The 16,939-nt window shown below is 42.8% G+C and overlaps 1 long non-coding RNA gene across 1 annotated transcript in view; it reads right to left on the bottom strand.

Annotated features, from left to right (window-relative positions):
* Positions 1–1,196: 1,196 nt before the first annotated feature.
* The window catches only part of LOC136163383 (uncharacterized), a 67,057-nt gene continuing 51,314 nt past the window's right edge, over positions 1,197–16,939 (bottom strand). The window contains exon 4 of the long non-coding RNA XR_010662236.1: positions 1,197–1,679. This is a non-coding gene — a long non-coding RNA (uncharacterized lncRNA). The remainder of the gene's footprint in view (positions 1,680–16,939) is intronic.

Genomic DNA, 16,939 nt, shown 5'->3' on the forward strand with positions numbered 1-16,939 from the left:
TGTATGGAGGGAATAGCAACTGATTATGAGACTCCTGGGGATCACATCATTTTTGTTTCAAAACACTTTGCAGGTTTGCTTTTGAAAAAAAAAATTGTTCAAAAAGGGGAAAGGATCAGTGATTCTTACATTTTGTCCTTATAGACCTCATAGAAACTTCACCCAATATTAAGCATTATTATTTGTTTAGCTATCTGCCCTTTTCATTAGTGGTGAGCCCCACGAAGAGTTGGATGGGTCTCCATCCAAGAGCCGTGTCTGACACATGACGAGCATTCACCTGTGTTTCCTGAGTGGACAGGTGAGATCAAGGGCCCCAAAGATATTGACAGAAAAATGGATAGATTTTCTTTCAAAGAATAGAAAATTTGTAGTCTTAGATGACTTTATTGACGGTGGAATGCAAGCTCCATACCATTTAGACTTCATGCATATAACAAGGAGAACATATTCAAGTGAATTAAATGCATTGCTTAAACCAGCCAGAAGCAGCTGGCCACTTGAAGACCAAAAGTACCAAGAGGACAGTTTGTAAAACATGCAGATCCATGATCGTGTGCCAAGCACATGGCACACACGACCCCACTGAACGGCAGCCCACTCTAGAGCAGCCCGTGTCACAGAAAGTGAACTGAACCTCAGAAAGGTAATTTGCATGAGCAAGATACAAAATTAAATCTCATGCATGGTTATTGATCACAGCTCTGCATGAGAGCAACAGAAGGGTTTTTTTAGAACAACTGTTCAAACCCTATCCCATTGAGGCTGTGACTTGGTGGGTCTGGAGTGAGTGCAAGCATTTGCGATGTTTAGCTCCCCAGGCAGTGCCGATGCTCAGAAAGGTGGGCACATTAGGGTCACCTGGAGAGCTTTTAAAATGCTACTGCAGGGACCTTGACAGGCCAGTTCGATCCGAATCTCCAGCAGGAGCCAGAGCTTAGGGATTTCTAACAGGCAGGGTGGGCCCCCTTGGGAGCCAAAGGCTGAACTCATTCCTCTGTATCTCATGTCCCTGAGATGAAGGAGTGATGCTCTCTATTTCCAGGAAGAGTCCTTAGCCATGACCGCAGCACAAGAATATGAATCTGGTGTTTAACAGCAGATGCTGTTGTCTGTCTCTGAAGAGAAATCTGCAGGTTCTAACCTGTGAGGCCCTGGAGAGCAGGAACCATGTCACATGCATCTCAGTACCCCGACAGCTCACCGGGAGTGAATGCTGTTAATTGTTCTTAAATGCTGCCATTCGCCACAGACATTCCATCACAAGCCTAATAGGAGCATCGCCATAAAGCAACGTCAGCTCCCCGGGAGGGATGGGGGAGCACCGGGGCCCTGCTGCTGCTCCAGACGTCCCCATCTGGCTCTCGGGGTCCTGGGCAAACTCTGCTTCTGAAAACATCATGATACCATGAGCCAACGTGCAGCCATGCTTATAGGTCAGGCTGACCCATCGTTCGGCCAGCATCTGCCTAGAGCACCGCATGGGAACAGCTCAGTGCCAAATGCCTGGCCCACCACCTGGCAGGGGGTGACAGAAAACCCTGGATCCTCCCAGCTTCACCTGGAGGCTTCATGCGGTGCAGATGGCTGATGATTGAGCTGGACCTTGGAGCCTCATGCGACAGTGTGTTCAGGTTTCTCGAACTCTTTGGAAAGTCCGTTCTGTCTCTCCCAGGCTTCTGTTGGAGAGGCAAGGAGGCTTGTGAGTGAAGATGGGAAACTGACGGGGTGGGCCTGCTTTCCTCACGGCCAGCCCTTCATCTTGAGTGAGGAGTCACCAGCATGGAAGCACCTGGGCCTGCCAGCTGCAGACGGGCAGCTCAGAAGGAGCAGGGCCCCAGGCACGGCCCCGTCAGTGGCACGCTGCCAGGCGAGCTGTGCCCAGCGCCCAAGAGGGGCTGCGTGGGAGACGGGGCAGAGCACCAGGTCACAGGCCCGGGGCAGATCCAACACTGCCGTCTGCTAGCTGTGACCGTGGGCAGATGAATTTCTTTGCACCTCTGCTTCTTCCTTTTTGCAAAAGAGATTAGGACACCTACCTCACATTACTACAACTATTAGGAGAAGGTGGCAACAGGCCCAGCTCATAGCAGGCGCCAGTAAGCAATAGATCTTACCATCACCCTGAGATGCTCTGTGCTCACGCCTGCTTATGCAATATCCATGATTTCAATGAATGGAAGGATGGATGAAGTCATAAAGAGGAAATTTATAGAGAAACAACTCTTCTGAGAAAGAACAAATACCCTTAGCCTAGTTTGGCAGTAGAGGTCAAAGTGCAGAATGTAACACAATGGAAAACAGTATGGAGGTTCCTCGGAAAACTAAAAAATATGATTGCCATATGATCCAGCAATCCCCTTCCTGGGCATATATCTGGCCAAAACTAATTATATTATCAAAAAGATATATGCACCCCAATGTTCATAACAGGCCCCACTGAGATTCTAAGGGGCCTGGCTTTCCCGCTAAGCACCCACATGCGCTATGTAACACACCATGGGGACCCCAGGAGCCCAGGCATGGACAAGAACTTAACACCAGCCAACCACCATTGGCTGAGTTACAGGGGATTCATTTGTTCACCATCACAAATACATTTGGAGTTTCTACAAGATGCCAGGCACTGTTCTCTCTGCTGAAAGTACATAATGGCCCATCTTCAATGCGTTTACATTGTAACAGGAGGAGGCAGAAAATGAGCTAATAAAGAAGAAAGTCTAAAATACATTTGGTACTAATAAGTGCCATTTTAAAAGAATGTAGTGTATACATGTCAATCCTGATCTCTCAATCCATCCCACCCCCATCCCCCCTCAGTATCCACACATTTGTTCTTTATGTCTGTGTCTCTATTTCTGCTTTGCAAATACATTCATCTATACCATTTTTCCGGAGAAGGCAATGGCACCCCACTCCAGTCCTCTTGCCTGGAAAATCCCATGGACAGAGGAGCCTGGTGGGCTGCAGTCCACGGGGTCGCAAAGAGTCAGACACGACTGAGCGACTTCACTTTCACTTTCATTTTCACGCATTGGAGAAGGAAATGGCAACCCACTCCAGAGTTCTTGCCTGGAGAATCCCAGGGATGGCGGAGCCTGGTGGGCTGTCGTCTATGGGGTCGCACAGAGTCGGACACGACTGAAGTGACTTAGCAGCAGCATACCATTTTTGTAGATTCCACATATACACATTAACATACGATACTTGTTTTCCTTTCTGACTTACTTCACTCTGTATGACAATCTCTAGGTCCAACCACGTCTCTGCAAATAGCACAATTTCATTCCTTTTCATGGTTGAGTAATATTCCACTGTAGATGTTTCCCACATTTTGTTTATCCATTCCTCTGTTCTTGGACATTTAGGTTGCTTCCATGTCCTGGTATTGTAAATTGTGCTTCTATGACCTTTGGTATGCATGCATCTCTCTGAATCATGGTTTTCTCTGGGTGTATGTCCAGGGAATTCTATTCCATGTTCTGTGGTAACCAAATAGGAAGGAATTGCAAAGAAGAGCGGATATATGTATGTGTAGCTGATTCTCTTTGCTGTACTGCAGAAACTAACAACATTGTAAAGCAATCATATTCCAGTTAAATTAATAAAATGCAGTTTAGGGAGATGGGGAAAGAGGAATTGGCTAGTTTCCACAGAACAGGTAGCCAAGGCCTCTCTGATGAGGCAGCTTTGGAGCAAAGATTTCACCATGGTGAGGATGTGAACAATGTGTCTGGACCTGCGGGGGTCAGGAGAGAACCTGGGCTTGCATTGTCTGTGGAGAGGAGGGAACGATGCTGAACAGGGAACCAAGGAGGATGACTGGCCTCCCTCAGAGGCCCAGTGGGGACTGGAGGCTTCTTCTCAGCAGATGGGGGCCCCTTGGTGGGCTCAGAGGAAAGGAACCGTCTGTCTGGAAGATTTGGTCCCAGTTCTCTGTCTGCTGTTTAGGGGACACGCTGTGAGCATGAGGAAGAACGCAAACTAACAAGCTCTTGCCAAGAACTGTTATCACAATGTGAACATGTGAGTTTAATCCTTGCAACAACACTGAGAAGGAGGTACTGTTCTCACTTCATAGGGGCTTCCCAAGTGGCGCCAGTGATAAAGAACCCAGCTGCCAATGCCAGAGACGCAAGGGACACGGGTTCGATCCCTGGGTCAGGAAGGTCCACTGGGCAAGGGCATGGACACCCACTCCAGCATTCTCGCTAGAGAATCCTGGTGAACAGAGGAGCCTGGCGGGCTACAGTCCCCGGGGTCACAAAGAGTCAGACACCCTGAAGCAAGTGGGCGGGCACACACAGGGGGAGAGGGTGAGGCGCTGGCACAGTAGCCCACAGCCGGGGAGCAGTCGGGCCAGGATCTAAGGCAGGCAGCCTGGCTCCTGGGCCCTTGGTGGTAAGCCTTGGGCTATACGAACCCACCCAGTGTAACCTACTGGGGAGCAGCGGGCAAAAAACTGTCTTCCTAACACAAAGAAGTGGTAACTCATTCATCTAGAAACCCTGGAATAATAAAATGAGTGACTAATAAGGCACTAGAGCACAACACAGGGAACCCTGCTCAACACTCTGCAACGGCCTCTGTTGGAAAAGAATCTAACAAGGAGTAGATATAGATAGGTAGATATACATATATAAACACATTCACTTCGCTATACTGAAACTAACACTGTAAGTCAACTATCCTCCAATAATTTTTTTAAGTCCTTGAGTAAATATATAGACAAAATATTCAATTATTTCTTTAGTTATTTATTTATCTATTTCTATATCTCTCAGTTTTGCTAAGGCTCAACTAAGAAATGAGTATGTTAACATGAACAAAGTTTGTGACACCTTATTCCTATAATATCCCTATGAGTCATGTATTATCATCACTATTTCACAGATGAGGAGTCTGAGTTTCCAGCAATTTTAAGTAATAGGCCCAGGGACCCATGGTACCACGTTTCTGAAGTGATGGGCTCTGAGCTGTCAACATTCTCAGACTGGGAAAAAGAAAGTCTCAGTAAGCTGTTCCTGAGACAATGTTCAACTGAGGTGCTGCGGCTGCCAAATATACCAGCAAATCGCGGGCTGCGTCTGGAGGGCAGCCTGAGAACCAGAGAAGAGATATGACCCCTCCCTCCTGTGAAACGACTGCTCCCTTACCTTCACTGTGACAGGAGAAAACTACAGAAGGGCAACTGCCCTGAGCAAAGGAAGCAAACCTGGTTCTCTTACAGTCAGCATTTCCTGAGCCCCCAGAACGGCTATGAACAATCTCAGAGTTTTTCTCATCATGCAGTCTTATAACAACAAGAATAAGGGTGCTTTATCTCCATCTGATGTATGCTGAACTTGAGGCCAAGAGAAACTAATGATGTCCCCACATCCACAGAGCTGGTAAGTGGTCTATTCAAGATCCAAAGTACAGCTCCTTATACTTCGAAGCCAGAGTCTTCTCTTTGCCGGAGGTCAGAGCAACTCCGTGTGTCAGCCCTTCCCCACATGTCATCCTCCTGGCAGGCAACCTTACCTGCAGTGGGGCTCCTCATCCTCCCCAGCAGATCCTCCATGGCAGCCAGTGGCCAAGGGTCAGCCTCTTTCCCATCGCCTCCAGGCTCCCTCTCACATTGCAGGCTTTGCTACCCAGCTGCTCACCATCCCACCAGGAACTATGACAACAAGCCCCAACAAGCCACCATCCTCAGAGCATTCAGAAGCACCACCCACAGGTCGGGCAGCCAAACCACTAGCCCCAATTGACTGTAAGAATCAATAGCGCATATCATCAAAAAGAACACAAATAACAAATGTTGGTGATAATGTGGAGAAAAAGGAACCCTCCTCCTGTTTTGGTGGGATTACACTTTGGTACAGTCACTATGAAGAACGGTATTTAGTTTCCTCAAAAAACTAAAAATAGAACTACAGTATGATGCAGTAATTCCATTCCTGGGAACATATCAGAAAGAAACAAAACACACTAATTCAAAAAGATACATGCACCCCAAAGTTCATAGCAGCATTGTTGCCAAGGTATGGAAGCAACCTAGGTATCCATCAACAGGTGAATAAAGATGAAACAGATGGATAAAGATGTGATATATATATATGCAATGGAATACTCAGTTCAGTTCAGTTCAGTCGCTCAGTCATGTCCGACTCTGCCACCCCATGAACTGCAGCACACCAGGCCTCCTTGTCCATCACCAACTCCCAGAGTTTGCCCAAACTCAAGTCCATAGAGTCGGCGATGCCATCCAGTCATCTCATCCTCTGTCGTCCCCTTCTCCTCCTGCCCCCAATCCCTCCCAGCATCAGGCTCTTTTCCAATGAGTCAGCTCTTCGCATGAGGTGGCCAAAGTATTGAAGTTTCAGCTTCAACATCAGTCCTTCCAATGAACACCCAGGACTGATCTCCCTTAGGATGGACTGGTTGGATCTCCTTGCAGTCCAAGGGTCTCTCAAGAGTCTTCTCCAACACCACAGTTCAAAAGCATCAATTTTTCAGCTCTCAGCTTTCTTTATAGCCCAACCCTCACATCCATACATGACTACTCAGCCATAAAAAAATAAAGAATGAAATTTGACATTTGCAGGAACATGGATGGACCTGGGGGGCATTATGCTGAGTGCAATAAGTCAGACAGAGAAAGACAAATACCATGGTAGTTCTTATATGTGGAATCTTAAAAATACAATAGACTAGAGAAAGAAAACTAAACAGAAGCAGACTCACAGATATGGAGAACAAACTAGTGATTGGTTACTGGTGGGGAGAGGGACGGTGGGAGAGGGTACATAGAGGTAAGGGGAGGGGAAGGGATTATTGTGGGATTACATAAAATCCTCCATGTGAAAGTTTTGAAAATTGTAAAGTATTATAGAATTTAAAGACTCTTCCATTCAATACTAAAATTAATTTTTGGAAGAATCAATAGAACAGTTAATAGCTTGCCATCTTGTATCGGTCTCCTATTGCTTCATTTTCCCGGTCAGGTTATGACATCTATGATCTCTGACAGTGAAGGAGGGAGAGGTAAGAAGTGGCAGGTGAGCAGCTCTCACATGTGCCCAGACTGCTGCGGTTCCAAGAGCTGACCACACCAAGATGAAAAACAATAAGTGAGCACAGAGCAGTGGTCTCTCACAGCCTGCTGAAAGGGTCTGGACTGGTGAAGGCTATACGACTCCAAGGGAGGGAGCTCAAGGGTGTTTGTGGGCTCCTGTAACCCCAGAACAGTGGGATGGTCTGCGGATACACATCAGAGCCTCATACCCTCAGCCTCATCCACCCACCAGGACAAGTTGTAATAAAAGTGACTGGATAATGTGCTCAAATAGGTCCTATTTGTGTTACGCTAATGATTCCACAGGAGGTAGGCCTAGGCCCCTGGAGGGGTAACCTTTGGACCAGCAGAATTACAGAGTAAATCAGGAAGAAACGAACGCCATGGCAGAGTGGACAAGAGCTCAAGCTGCTACTCTCGCACCCTGGTTCTGATGCCCTAACTGTGCAAACAAAGGCAACTTCTCTGAGCTTCACTTTGCTCATCTAGAAAGTGGGTTTAATAACATTTAACAAGAGTAACTTTGGTTAAGCATTTTTAAAAGTTCCTCTCACATAGCTAATGTTTGACAACCCAGTGCATTACTATTTTTTGTTCTATATTTTCCATGCAAGGAAAAGAAAAGGATGGCTGCAATATTTTTCACTATCAAAGCTAAACAGAACTATTCACACCAAGCTGGACCTGATTTCTTATATTTCAAAACTTATTCACATTTAAACTTTTAATTTGTGTGAACGTGTTTTTTACTTTATTTTATGGAAGTATAGATTTACAAAATTAATTTCTGCTGTACAGTAAAGTCATTAAGCCATACATATGCATACATTCTTTTTCACATTACTTTCCATGATGGCTTACTTATCACAGGATATTAAATAGTGTCCCTTGTGCTATGAAGTGGGACCTTGTTGTTTATCTATTCTATGTGTAGTGGTTTGTAACTGCTAATCCAAAACTCCCAATCCATCCCTCCCTTACCCCACCTCCCCCTCGGCAACCACAAGTATGCTGTCTATTTTTGAGTCTGTTTCAGCTTTACAGATAAGTTCATTTGTGTCATATTCTAGATTCCACATATAAGTGATGTCACATGGTATTTGTCTTTCTCTGAGTTACTTAGCATGATCATCTCTAGATAAACCTACATTGCTACAAATGGCATTATTTCATTCTTTTTTATAGCTGAGTAATGTTCCATTGTATATATGTACCACAGCCTCTTTATCCATTCATCTGTTGTTGGACATTTAGGTTGCTTATGCGTCTTGGCTGTTATAATTAGTGCTGCTATGAACATAGAGGTGTGTGTACCTTTTTGAATTGTAGTTTTGTCCAGGTACATGCCCAGGGGAGGGACTGCTGGGTCACACAGCAGTTCTGTTTGCAGTTTTATGAGGAATCGCCATACTGTTCTTCAGAGTGGCTGCACCATTTTAAGTTGTGTGAACATATTTTTGAATTAGTCCCAAAATGCATGTACTAATAGGCACCTACTCATATTGGAGTTCCCATCTCATGTGTGGGGAGCAGCCAAATGTAATTTGCTAACAATCTCCACCTCAATGGCTTAAGCAGCAGCTGTCATTGTACACACAAGCTCATTGTACAAATTCCTTGTGCACATCTTTGGCAGCAAAACGAAAAATAAGAAAAACAAAAACATGCTTATTTACTTTCTTGATTCCATTTTAAAAAGAGAATATTCTGTAAAATTTCCAATGGAGCATCACATTAGCATTGGCCTCATAACCTGTTGCTAATGCCAAATTTGCCATTCACTAAGGGAACATTAACTGATTTCTGGGAACTTGTTATAGTGGAGGTCTAAGAATAAGGTGCCAAACTGCGATATCAATGAGAATGAGAAGTGTCACCTAGAGCACTAGCTTTTAAAAAATAATAGTAATAGAAAACAAGGCACAGAAAAAAATAGGCTCAGAAAGATTCTCCTTAAAGGCACACCATGAATTTCTATTTCTAACGAGTGAGCTACATAACTCAGACCAATCTTTCCTTTAAAGACCGTAAAAATCTGAACAAAACAAAAAAAAAGAAAAATCTTCTTGAAAGCACTGATTCACTAACAGATATTAAGAATTTTATTGAGTCTGGCATTTAAGGTGACTTTAGGCATGGAATACTGAAGTGGTTTGCCATTCCCTTCTCCAGTGGACCACTTTCTGTCAGACCTCTCCACCATGACTCGACCATCTTGGGTGGCCCCACACATGAACAATATGGAAAGGTAAAATGATAGGATACAGAAAAAGGAACTCCCGAAGTCGGTAGGTGCCCAATATGCTACTGGAGATCAGTGGAGAAATAATTCCAGAAAGAATGAAAGAATGGAGCCAAACCAAAAACAATACCCAGTTGTGGATGTGACTGGTGATAGAAGCAAGGTCTGATGCTGTAAAGAGCAATATCGCATAGGAACCTGGAATGTTAGGTCCATGAATCAAGGCAAATTGGAAGTGGCCAAACAGCAGGTGGCAAGAGTGAATGTTGATATTCTAGGAATTAGTGAACTAAAATGGACTGGAATGGATGAATTTAACTCAGATGACCATTATATCTACTACTGTGGGCAGGAATCCCTTAGAAGAAATGGATAGCCATCATGGTCAACAATAGAGTCCAAAATGCAGTACTTGGATACAATCTCAAAAACAACAGAATGATCTCTGTGCGTTTCCAAGGCAAACCATTCAATATCACGGTAATCCAAGCCTATACCCCAACCAGTAACGCTGAAGAAGTTGAACAGTTCTATGAAGACCTACAAGACCTTTAAGAACTAACACCCAAAAAAGATGTCCTTTTCATTATAGGGGACTGGAATGCAAAAGTAGGAAGTCAAGAAACACCTGGAGTAACAGGCAAATTTGGCCTTGAAGTACAGAATGAAGCAGGGCAAAGGCTAACAGAGTTTTGCCAAGAGAAAACACTGGTCATAGCAAACACCCTCTTCCAGCAACACAAGAGAAGACTCTACACATGGACATCACCAGATGGTCAACACCAAAATCAGATTGATTATATTCTTTGAAGCCAAAGATGGAGAAGCTCCATACAGTCAGCAAAAACAAGACTGGGAGCTGACTGTGGCTCAGATCATGAACTCCTTATTGTCAAATTCAGACTTAAATTGAAGAAAGTAGGGAAAACCACTACACCATTCAGGTATGACCTAAATCAAATCCCTTATGTCTATACAGTGGAAGTGACAAATAGATTTAAGGGACTAGAACTGATAGACAGAGTGCCTGATGAACTATGGATGGAGGTTCGTAACATTGTACAGGAGACAGGGATCAAGACTATCCCCATGGAAAAGAAATGCAAAAAGACAAAATGGTTGCCTGAGGAGGCCTTACAAATATCTATGAAAAGAAGAGAAGCAAAAAGCAAAGGAGAAAAGGAAAGATATTCTCATTTGAATGCAGAGTTTTAAAGAATAGCAAGGAGAGAAAAGAAAGCCTTCCTTGGCGATCAACACAAAGAAATAGAGGAAAACAACAGAATGGGAAAGACTAGAGATCTCTTCAAGAAAATGAGAGATACCAAGGGAACATTTCAATCAAAGATGGGTTCGATAAAGGCCAGAAATGGTATTGACCTGACAGAAGCAGAAGATATTAAGAAGAGGTGGCAAGAATACACAGAAGAACTGTACAAAAAAGATCTTCAGGACCCAGATAATTATGATGGTGTGATCACTCACTCACCTAGAGCCAGACAACCTGGAATGTGAAGTCAACTGGGCCTTAGGAAGCATCTCTACGGAGAAAGCTAGTGGAGGTGATGGAATTCCAGTTGAGCTATTTCAAATCCTGAAAGATGATGCTGTGAAAGTGCTTCACTCAATATGCCAGCAAATTTGGGAAAATCAGCAGTGGCCACAGGACTGGAAAATGTCAGTTTTCATTCCAATCCCAAAGAAAGGCAATGCCAAAGAATGCTCAAACTACCGCACAATTGCAATCATCTCACACGTTAGCAAAGTAATGCTCAAAATTCTCCAAGCCAGGCTTCAGCAATACGTGAACTGTGAACTTCCATATGTTCAAGCTGGTTTTAGAAAAGGCAGAGAAATCAGAGATCATATTGCCAACATCCGATAAATCATCAAAAAAGCAAGAGAGTTCCAGGAAAACATCTACTTCTGCTTTATTCACTATGCCAAAGCCTTTGACCATGTGGATCACAATAAACTGTGGAAAATTCTGAAAGAGATGGTCATACCAGACCACCTGACCTGTCTCTTGAGAAACCTATATACAGGTCAGGAAGCAACAGTCAGAACTGGACATGGAACAACAGACTGGTTCCAAATAGGAAAAGGAATACATAAAGGCTGTATATTGTCACCCTGCCTATTTAACTTATATGCAGAGTACATCATGAGAAACGCTGGGCTGGAGGAAGCACAGGCTGGAATCAAGATTGCCGGGAGAAATATCAATAACCTCAGATAGACAGATGATACCACCCTTATGGCAGAAAGTGAAGAGGAACTAAAAAAACCTCTTGATGAAAGTGAAAGAGGAGAGTGAAAAAGTTGGCTTAAAGCTCAACATTCAGAAAACAAAGATTATGGCATCCGGTCCCATCACTTCATGGGATATAGATGGAAAACAGTGGAAACAGTGGCAGACTTCTTTTGGGGCTCCAAAATCACTGCAGATGGTGATTGCAGCCATGAAATTAAAAGACACTTGCTCCTTGGAAGGAAAGTTATGACCAACCTAGACAGCATATTAAAAAGCAAAGACATTACTTTGCCAACAAAGGTCCGTCTCGTCAAGGCTATGGTTTTTCCAGTGGTCATGTATGGATGTGAGAGTTGGACTGTGAAGAATGCTGAGTGCTGAAAAATTGATGCTTTTGAACTGTGGTGTTGGAGAAGACTCTTGAGAGTCCCTTGGACTGCAAGGAGATCCAACCAGTCCATCCTAAAGGAGCTCAGTCCTGGGTGCTCATTGGAAGGACTGATGTTGAAGCTGAAACTCCAGTACTTTGGCCACTTCATGTGAAGTGTTGACTCATTGGAAAAGACCCTGATGCTGGGAGGGATTGGGGGCAGGAAGAGAAGGAGATGACAGAGGATGAGACGATTGGATGGCATCACTGCCTTGTTGCATATGGGTTTGAGTAAACTCCAGGAGTTGGTGATGGACAGGGAGGCCTGGCATGCTGCAATTCATGGGGTTGCAAGGAGTCGGACATGACTGAGCAATTGAACTGAACTGAAAAATAGAATCATCAATGAAAAAAAGTATTATTAGATATTAAGAAGATTGTTTCTCAATAAAGAAAAAAGGATCAATTCACTAGCAATTATAAGCTTTCTGAATTTGGATGCACCTAATAACATTGGCTTCAAAATATATAAAGCGAAAATTTACAGAACTATAAGGACAGTCATATTTATGATATAATGGCAGATGTTAAGACACTCAGTAATTGATAAAATAAGCAGACATTTTTTAAAGTAAGGCTATAGAACAATCTGACCTGATTGAAATAACCATACAAAATATCATACTTAACAACTGAAAAATACTTAACTTTTTAAAATTGGCTATATTATGAGCCATAAAGCAAGTCTTCACAAACTTCAAAAGGTTAAAATCATAAAGAGGTGCACTGTGCAATATGTTTCTCATGAGAACATATGGCTATTCAAAATTGTTAATTATATTTAAATAAGATTTAACATTCAATTCCTCAGTCACACTAACCACATTTCAAATCTCAGTCCTTTCTCAGTTGTCTCTAAGACATTTAAACCATATGAAAATTTTTACTTAGCTGTCTCTTTGCCAGCAAACCTATTCTTTGCTACATGTTTTTTATCTGTCTTCCCACCTAGAAGCATGCTCTGTGAAGTCAAGAACAGTATTTATCATATTCACCTGGGACCTACTTAGTAAAAGTTGGTTGAATTTATTAATTAACTAATTAATGATTCTGTATTATATTTTCCTGCAGTATAAACTTAAGTTGGTAGATTGAATGAAAGAATCATTCATGTCAAATTAAAATATCAAGGCAAAAGCTCTTAGAAACTGAAAGATATTTCACTTTCTCTGTTGGTGATGCATCATCCTAGAAATGGTTAGTGTGGAAGAGGGCTTCAATTTTGGATTTAGAAAGCTGCACAGATGCCTGAATGGAGGGAGTTGAGACTCAAGTCACACCTGCCTCAATGATCTAGAATTCCTCTCTTTTCATATAAAGCTGTTCAGAATAACCTCATACAATTTTTTGCCCCAGAATAAGGTATGGAATCTATTTGTCAAGGCCTTAACAATGACGCAGTCACCAGTGAAAGTATGCATCCCTGTCACTGTGAGAATGTCATGTTGCACATGAAGCAATTAGAAATGAGCAGAATCAAAATGAGAAGGGCCTTGTGTACTTTATCAGGAAGCAGCAGAGGCCCACCAGCAAGTTCTAAATGAAAAGGAGATGGCCCAGGATGCCCCAAACGTGAATAAGAGCTTGGACTCATGGCTGAATCTTGGAGGACCTACCAACTTCCCTGAACTTTATGCAAAGGTCACACTTTTCGCTGTCCCAATTTCAGGGAATGTTGGTTCCTATGAAGAAGAGTTTACTTACATATAAAAACTACACCTCTTTAAGCCAGGCTTGGAGAATGGCATCATCTGCTGCTGTGACAGCAATAGACATCATTGAATTAATAAAATCTCCTGACATTTGCAGGCAAGATCAGTCACAAAACGTCATCGACCTCCTGCCATGTGGTTAGATCTGTTTTGGGTGCAGAGGTTTCAGCCACGAACTAGACATACAAGGTCATTGCTTTCGTGGAGCTTGCAATCCGGAAGGAAAGATAGCCAACAAACAAGCACACAAATATATAGACAGAGATAAGCGCCACAAAGAAAATAAATCAGGTCATTCAGACAAGGAAGCTAAGGAAGACAAGCTAGGAAGAGACTAATCTATCACTGAAAAGGTAAAAACAAGAAAGTCATTTGCAACAACATAGGTGGACCTAGAAATTATCAGACTAAGTGAATCGAGTCAGACAAAGACAGATATCATGTGATATCACTGCCATGTGGAATCTAAACAATTACACAAATTAACTTACTTACAAAACAGAAACAGACTCACAGACATAGAAAACAAGCTTGTGGTTACCAGAGGGGTTGGCAGGAGTTGCCAGGGGGAGATAAACTAGGAGTTCGGGATTAAAAGATACATGCCACTATATTGGGCTTCCCAGGTGGCTCAGTGGTAAAGAGTCCCCCTGCCATTGCAGGAGACACAAGTTCAATCCCTGGAGGAGGAAATAGCAAACCACTTCAGTATTCTTGCCTGGGAATCACATGGACAGAGGAACCTGACTGGCTACAGTCCATGGGGTCAGGAAGAGTCAGACATTACCTAGCAACAAAACAGCAACCTATAAATGAACTGCGTTTCAATAGACTTTATGAACAACAATGGCAGCTGGCGGGCTGTTGTTTGCCAACTCCTGACCTCAGATCCTCCTAACAGACTCTGTGAGCCGCCTACTCCATACTCTCTTGCCTTCGTTATTGATAACATAACCCCAAATTTGTTTGCAATAACAATTCATGAACTGAAACTGCTCACTACCCCAGGTTGACCATGAGACTCAATTATGGCCAATGAGATGTAAATGGATATCTCCAGATAGGGCTTGGAAAAGAGTTTTTTAAGATGGGCAGCCTCAGTTGTCATGCTTTCATTCAAACTTACGTGCTTTTTTCTGCTTCCTGTTGGAACTTGGATGGATTTGGAATAGCCATCTGTAAAACATGAGTCGACATAAATAAGAATGGAGGCTACATGCTAAGAACAGTAGAGAAAGATATAAAAGGCTCTGGTTTCCAGTACATCACTTGGCAACTGTACTAGCCATGAATTGATTTCCTCCACATACACGCTTTTCTAACTGATGCATTATGTTCAACTGAATGCCTCCCAAGCTAATATACTCAAATCTTCAAGAGAATACAGCTATCAACATGATGGGGTAGAGGATTATCATATTAATAAAAAATAATCTATCATCAGAAACTTCTATGTAACAAACAACCACAAGATTTCTTGGCATATAACAATAAACATCTATTTCTCATGCATCTGCAGTCCAACGGGGTGATTTTGATATCTTGGCTGTGCTCAAGTTGGGCGCAGGTCTGCTACACATGGCTCTCATCCACCTTGGATGAGCTGGCTAGTCAGGGCATGTCATTCTGATGGTGATAGTAGATGAAAAGTGGATTGAACAGAACAGGCAGTGTGTCTTAAGTCCTGGACCTGTAACTTCTGTCCACATTCCATTAGCTAACAAAAGGCACATGACTGAGTCCAACGTCCAGGAACAAGAAAGTAGATTCCATACTGCATTGAAAGAACAAATTACAGGGCAAATGGCATGAATAAAGTGAAGGATTGTCACCAAGAACTGTACACCACAGGCAGAGGACACAGAGAAGGCAGAGTCGATTGGAGCAGACTCTGGTCACTTTGTGAAATCTTGCTGAGCCCTGGGGAATCCCACTGAGAAGAGTTTCTTGTCTCTCAAGAAGTCTATCAAGTCTTCTTGATCGAAGATGGAATAGCAGTCATGCCTTTCCCCTTCAAACACTCATCTGTTCTATCCCCAAAGCACCCATGACCCCCAGAAATCTTCATATAATTCTATATATTCAATTATTTCCAGACCCTAAAATAATACATAAATAGTCATGCTTAGAAGTCAGAGCTAAAGTAAGTCAGAAAAAGATAAATACCATGTGATATCACTTATATGTGAAATTTAAAATATGACAAAAATAAACTTATCTATGAAACAGACTCTCAGACACAGAGAACAGAACGTTGGCCACCAAGGGGAAGGGACAGATTGGAAGTCTGGGGTTAACAGATGCACACTAATATATAGAGAGTGTATAAACAACAAGGTCCTACTATATAGCACAGGGAACTATATTCAATATCTTGTGATAAGCCAGAATGAAGTAGAATATGAAAAAGGATGTATGTATGTATTTATTTGAATAATTTTGTTGCATAGCAGAAATTAATGAAACATTGTAAATCAACTATACTTCAATAAAATATTTTTTTTAAAAATCAGAGTTACCAATGGAACAATATATAAAGCCCAGAGATAAGCCCACACACCCGTGGGCACCTTATCTTTGACAAAGGAGGCAAGAATATGCAATGGGACAAAGACAGTCTCTCCAATAAGTGGCAATGGGAAAACTGGCCAGCTGTCTGTAAAAGAATTAGAGCACTTCCTGACACCATACACAAAAATAAACTCGAAATGGATTAAAGACCTAAATGTAAGACCAGAAACTATAAAACTCTTAGAGGAAAACATAGAAAACTCTGTGACATAAATCACAGTTAATCCTCTATGACCCATCTCCTAGAGTAATGGAAAAAAAAGATAAGCAAGTAGAACCTAATTAAACTTTGAAGCTTTAAGCAGCAAAGAGCAAAGGAAATTCTGCTGTGTTCAGTCACTCGGTCATGCCTGACTCTTTGTGACCCAATGGACTACAGCCCGCCAGGTTCCTCTGTCCATGGGATCCCAGTGGCCACGCCCTCCTCCAGAGGATCTTCCCAACCCCAGGATTGAACCCAGGTCTCCCGCAGTGCATTCAGATTCTTCACCACCTAAGTCACCAGGGGAGCCCAAGGAAACCATAAACAAGGTGAAAAGACAACTCTCAGAATGGGAGAAAATAATAGCAAATGAAACAACTGACAAAGGATTAATTTCCAAAATATATAAACAGTTTATGCATCTCAGAAACAGAAAAAAAAATATCCCAATCAAAATGTGGTCAAAGA

The sequence above is a fragment of the Muntiacus reevesi genome, chromosome 3 (genome assembly GCF_963930625.1).
Source record: "Muntiacus reevesi chromosome 3, mMunRee1.1, whole genome shotgun sequence".
NCBI classification, from domain to species: domain Eukaryota; kingdom Metazoa; phylum Chordata; class Mammalia; order Artiodactyla; family Cervidae; genus Muntiacus; species Muntiacus reevesi.